The 6,388-nt window shown below is 58.0% G+C and overlaps 1 long non-coding RNA gene across 2 annotated transcripts; it reads right to left on the reverse strand.

Annotated features, from left to right (window-relative positions):
• Positions 1 to 431: 431 nt before the first annotated feature.
• On the reverse strand, positions 432 to 5,419 carry LOC142476980 (uncharacterized). Of its 2 annotated transcripts, none has more exons than XR_012792099.1 (6): positions 5,292 to 5,419; positions 4,033 to 4,140; positions 3,080 to 3,188; positions 2,132 to 2,207; positions 1,465 to 1,574; positions 432 to 472 (listed from the first exon to the last, which is right to left on the reverse strand). It is a non-coding gene; the product is annotated as an uncharacterized LOC142476980 (long non-coding RNA). The 2 variants fall into 2 exon arrangements; XR_012792100.1 differs by having other exon boundaries at positions 2,101 to 2,207.
• Positions 5,420 to 6,388: the final 969 nt, after the last annotated feature.

Consider the following 6,388-nt stretch of genomic DNA (forward strand, 5'->3'; position numbering starts at 1 on the left):
TCCATCTATTCCAATTGAAGCCCCGGTATCAACCCCAAGCTGAGCCTTTACAGGACCAGCCGTGGCAGGACCAGCCGTGGCAGGACCAGCCGTGGCAGAGACGCTTCCAAGCTCAGCCTGGGCCATTGCCTTCGCTCCGGTCAGACTAATTTCTGCACCAGCGGAGGCATTTGGGAGTTTGGCTTCCGCATCAAACACACTGCATTCTGCCCTTGCCCTCCCTACTCCAACCTCAGCGTACACTCCGACTTTAGGGATCCTCTTCCCGGGTTCATTAGAGAAGCCATTGCAGTATTCTCCAGAGCGAGCATACTTATTCTCTTCGTATGCCTCTGGTTTCCTGTCGTATGTATCAATCATGTTCACGACGCTCGAAGGGCTGACACTCGTAGAGCTGCGTACTAAAGCCGACATAGTATTTTCCGAGCACTTCTCTTGGGTTATCGCCGGTTTTCTTACAGCGGAACAAATTCTATGGGGAAGAAAAGGCGCCGGATCACTGGAGGCCGTAACCCCAATCAGATCACTGGAGGCCGTAACCCCAATCAGATCTCTGGAGGCCGTAACCCCAATCAGATCACTGGAGGCCGTAACCCCAATCAGATCACTGGAGGCCGTAACCCCAATCAGATCACTGGAGGCCGTAACCCCAATCAGATCACTGGAGCCGTAACCCCAATCAGATCTCTGGAGGCCGTAACCCCAATCAGATCTCTGGAGGCCGTAACCCAATCAGGTCACTGGAGGCCGTTAACCCCAATCAGATCACTGGAGGCCGTAACCCCAATCAGATCACTGGAGGTCGTAACACGATATTCGCCAAATATTATCAACTTCGTCCACTTCAGTTTCTCAAAAAGAGGTGGGGTGAGGGGAGGGCGAGGGAAGAGCCTCTCCCACCCTCCTAATACACAGACATACAGGACACATACCCCTCTCCCCTTCCTAGTACACACACGCAATGGACACATACCGCTCTCCCCCTCCTAGTACACAGGCATAAGGGACACGTACCCCTCTCACCCTCCTAATACACAGGCATAAGGGACACGTACCGCTCTCCCCCTCCTAATACACAGGCATAAGGGACACGTACCGCTCTCCCACTCCTAGTACACAGACGTAAGGCCCACATACCCCTCACATCCTCCTAGTACACAGACGTAAGGCCCACATACCCCTCACACCCTCCTAGTACACAGACGTAAGGCCCACATACCCCTCACACCCTCCTAGTACACAGACGTAAGGCCCACATACCCCTAACACCCTCCTAGTACACAGACGTAAGGCCACATACCCCTCACACCCTCCTAGTACACAGACGTAAGGCCCACATAACCCTCACACCCTCCTAGTATACAGACGTAAGGCACACATACCCCTATGCCCCTCCTAGTATACAGACGTTAGGCACACATACCCCTCTCCCCCTCCTAGTACACAGACGTAAGGCACACATACCTCTCTCCCTTGGGGGAAGACTGTTACAATACCAGCCTGAGATGGACTGAAGATTTCTTAATATTCTGATGCAGAAGACGAAGCAGAAAAAGGGAAGAACCTGCAAGAAACTGAAAGTGGTTTTATCAGTAACTTCCCCCTGCGCGGCGAGGGGAGGGTGGGCTGAGGGCAGGGGGAGAGGAGGGTGGGCTGAGGGGGAGGGGGAGAGGAGGGTGGGCTGAGGGGAGGGGGAGAGGAGGGTGGGCTGAGGGGGAGGGTGAGAGGAGAGTGGGCTGAGGGTGGAGGGGAGGGTGGGCAGAGATGAAGAGCATCCCCCACCCTCCTAATACGCATACGTACAGGAAACATACCCTCTCCTCCCATCCTTATACACAGACGTACAGGACACATACCTCTCCCCCACCTCCTAGTACACAGACGTAAGGCACACATACCCCTCTCCCCTCCTAGTACACAGATGTAAGGCACACATACCCCTCTCCCCTCCTCGTATACAGACGTAAGGCACACATACCCCTCTCCCCCTCCTAGTACACAGACGTAAGGCACACATACCCCTCTCCCCCTCCTAGTATACAGACGTAAGGCACACATACCCCTCTCCCCTCCTAGTATACAGACGTTAGGCACACATACCCCTCTCCCTTGGGGAAGACTGTTACAATACCAGCCTGAGATGGACTGAAGATTTCTTATATTCTGATGCAGAAGACGAAGCAGAAAAGGGAAGAACCTGCAAGAAACTGAAAGTGGTTTTATCAGTAACTTCCCCCTGCGCGGCGAGGGGAGGGTGGGCTGAGGGGGAGGGTGAGAGGAGGGTGGTCTGAGGGGGAGGGTGAGGGGAGGGTGGGCTGAGGGTGAGGGGAGGGTGGGCTGAGGGGAGGGTGGGCTGAGGGTGAGGGGAGGGTGGGCTGAGGGTGAGGGGAGGGTGGGCTGAGGGTGAGGGGAGGGTGGGCTGAGGGTGAGGGGAGGGTGGGCTGAGGGTGAGGGGAGGGTGGGCTGAGGGTGAGGGGAGGGTGGGCTGAGGGTGAGGGGAGGGTGGGCTGAGGGTGAGGGGAGGGTGGGCTGAGATGAAGAGAATCCCCCACCCTCCTAATACGCATATGTACAGGAAACATACCCCTCTCCTCCATCCTTATACACAGACGTACAGGGACACATACCTCTCCCCCCACCTCCTAGTACACAGACGTAAGGCACACATACCCCTCTCCCCCTCCTAGTACAGACGTAAAGCACACATACCCCTCTCCCCCTCCTAGTATACAGGCGTAAGGCACACATACCCCTCTCCCCCTCCTAGTATAAAGGCGTAAGGCACATATACCCCTCTTCCCCTCCTAGTACAGAGACGTAAGGGACACATACCCCTCTCCCCCTCCTAGTACACAGACGTAAGGCACACATACCCTCTCTCCCCCATCTATTATACAGACGTAAGGCACACATTACACCTATCCCCCTCCTAGTATACAGACGTAAGGCACACATACCTCTTTCCCCCTCCTAGTACAGAGACGTAAGGGACACATACTCCTCTCCCCCTCCTAGTACAGAGACGTAAGGGACACATACTCCTCTCCCCTCCTAGTACACAGACGTAAGGCACACATACCCCTCTCCCTTGGGGGAAGACTGTTACAATACCAGCCTGAGATGGACTGAAGATTTCTTAATATTCTGATGCAGAAGACGAAGCAAGAAAGGGAAGAACCTGCAAGAAACTGAAAGTGGTTTTATCAGTAACTTCTCCCTGCGCGGCGAGGGAGGGTGGGATGAGGGGCAAGGGGAGAGGAGGGTGGATGAGGGGCAAGGGTAGAGGAGGGTGGCTGAGGGGGAGGGGGAGAGGGAGGGTGGGCTGAGGGGGAGGGGGAGAGGAGGGTAGGCTGAGGGGGGAGGGGGAAAGGAGGGTGGGCTGAGGGGGAGGGGGAGAGGAGGGTGGGCTGAGGGGGAGGGGAGGTGGGCTGAGGGGAGAGGAGGGGGAGAGGAGGGGGAGAGGAGGGGGAGAGGAAGGGGGGAGAGGAGGGTGGGCTGAAAGGGAGGGGGAGAGGAGGGTGGCTGAGGGGGAGGGGGAGAGGAGGGTGGGCTGAGGGTGAGGGGGAGGGGGAGAGGAGGGTGGGCTGAGGGGGAGAGGGAGAGGAGGGTGGACTGAGGGGGAGAGGGAGAGGAGGGTGGGCTGAAGGGGAGGGGGAGAGGAGGGTGGGCTGAGGGGGAGGGCGAGAGCAGGGTGGGCTGAGGGGGACAGGAGGGTGTGCTGAGGGGGACAGGAGGGTGGGCTGAGGGTGAGGGGAGGGTGGGCTGAGGTGGAGGGTGAGAGGAGAGTGGGCTGAGGGTGAGGGAGGGTGGGCTGAGATGAAGAGCATCCCCCACCCTCCTAATACGCATACGTACAGGAAACATACCCCTCTCCTCCCATCCTTATACACAGACGTACAGGACACATACCCCTCTCCCCCTCCTAGTACACAGACGTAAGGCACACATACCCCTCTCCCCCTCCTAGTACACAGACGTAAGGCACACATACCCCTCTCCCCCTCCTAGTACACAGACGTAAGGCACACATACCTCTCTCCCTTGGGGGAAGACTGTTACAATACCAGCCTGAGATGGACTGAAGATTTCTTAATATTCTGATGCAGAAGACGAAGCAGAAAAGGAAGAACCTGCAAGAAACTGAAAGTGGTTTTATCAGTACTTCCCCCTGCGCGGCGAGGGGGAGGGTGGTATGAGGGGCAGGGGGAGAGGAGGGTGGGATGAGGGGCAGGGGGAGAGGAGGGTGGGCTGAGGGGGAAGGTGAGAGGAGAGTGGGCTGAGGGTGAGGGGAGGGGGGCTGAGGGTGAGGGAAGGGTGTCTGAGGGTGAGGGGAGGGTGGGCTGAGGGTGAGGGGAGGGTGGGCTGAGGTGAAGGGGAGGGTGGGCTGAGGTGGAGGGTGAGAGGAGAGTGGGCTGAGGTGGAGGGGAGAGTGGGCTGAGGTGGAGGGTGAGAGGAGAGTGGGCTGAGGGTGGGCTGAGGGCGAGGGGAGGGTGAGGGGAGGGTGGGCTGAGGGGGAGAGGAGGGTGGGCTTGAGGGGAGAGGAGGGTGGGCTGAGGGGTGAGGGGAGGGTGGGGCTGAGGTGGAGGGTGAGAGGAGGGTGGGCTGAGGTGAGGGGAGGGTGGGCTGAGATGAAGAGCATCCCCCACCCTCCTAATACGCATACGTACAGGAAACATACCCCTCTCCTCCCATCCTTATACACAGACGTACAGGACACATACCCCTATCCCCCTCCTAGTATACAGGCGTAAGGCACACATACCTCTCTCCCCCTCCTAGTATACAGACGTAAGGCACACATACCCCTTTCCCCTCCTAGTACAGAGACGTAAGGGACACATACTCCTCTCCCCCTCCTAGTACACAGACGTAAGGCACACATACCCCTCTCCCCTCCTAGTACACAGACGTAAGGCACACATACCCCTCTCCCCCTCCTAGTACAGAGGACGTAAGGCACACATACCCCTCTCCCCTCCTAGTACACAGACGTAAGGCAAACATACCCCTCTCCCCCTCCTATTATACAGACGTAAGGCACACATACCCCTCTCCCCCTCCTAGTACACAGACGTAAGGCAAACATACCCCTCTCCCCCTCCTATTATACAGACATAAGGCACACATATACCTATCCCCCTCCTAGTATACAGATGTAAGGCACACATAACCCTCTCCCTCCTCGTATATAGACATAAGGCACACATACCCCTCCCCCACCTCCTAGTACACAGACGTAAGGCACACATACCCCTCTCCCCTCCTAGTATACAGACGTAAGGCACACATACCTCTCTCCCTTGGGGGAAGACTGTTACAATACCAGCCTGAGATGGACTGAAGATTTCTTAATATTCTGATGCAGAAGACGAAGCAGAAAAGGGAAGAACCTGCAAGAACTGAAAGTGGTTTTATCAGTAACTTCCCCCTGCGCGGCGAGGGGGAGGGTGGGATGAGGGGCAAGGGGAGAGGGAGGGTGGGCTGAGGGGCAGGGGGAGAGGAGGGTGGGGCTGAGGGGAGGGTGAGAGGAGAGTGGGCTGAGGGTGAGGGGAGGGTGGGCTGAGGGTGAGGGGAGGGTGGGCTGAGGGTGAGGGGAGGGTGGGCTGAGGGTGAGGGGAGGGTGGGCTGAGGGTGAGGGGAGGGTGGGCTGAGGGGAGGGTGGGCTGAGGGTGAGGGGAGAGTGGGCTGAGGGTGAGGGGAGAGTGGGCTGAGGTGGAGGGGAGGGTGGCTGAGGTGGAGGGTGAGAGGAGAGTGGGCTGAGGGTGAGGGAGGGTGGGCTGAGGTGGAGGGTGAGGGGAGGGTGGGCTGAGGTGAGGGGAGGGTGGGCTGAGGGTGAGGAGGGTGGGCAGAGATGAAGAGCATCCCCCACCCTCCTAATACGCATATGTACAGGAAACATACCCCTCTCCTCCCATCCTTATACACAGACGTACATGAAACATACCCCTCTCCTCCCATCCTTATACACAGACGTACAGGACACATACCTCTCCTCCCATCCTTCTAGTACACAGACGTAAGGCACACATACCCCTCTCCCCCACCTCCTAGTACACAGACGTAAGGCACACATACCCCTCTCCCCCACCTCCTAGTACACAGACGTAAGGCACACATACCCCTCTCCCCCACCTCCTAGTACACAGACGTAAGGCACACATACCCCTCTCCCCCACCTCCTAGTACAGAGACGAGGGGGAGAGGAGGGTGGGCGGAAGACGAGGGGGGAGAGGAGGGTGGTCGGAAGACGAGGGGGAGAGGAGGGTGGTCTGAAGGGGAGGGGGAGAGGAGGGTGGTCTGAAGGGGAGGGGGAGAGGAGGGTGGTCTGAAGGGGAGGGGGAGAGGAGGGGTTGAAGGGGAGGGAAGGAGGGTGGTCTGAAGGGGAGGG

Source organism: Ascaphus truei, unplaced genomic scaffold (genome assembly GCF_040206685.1).
Source record: "Ascaphus truei isolate aAscTru1 unplaced genomic scaffold, aAscTru1.hap1 HAP1_SCAFFOLD_1841, whole genome shotgun sequence".
Taxonomy (NCBI): Eukaryota; Metazoa; Chordata; class Amphibia; order Anura; family Ascaphidae; genus Ascaphus; species Ascaphus truei.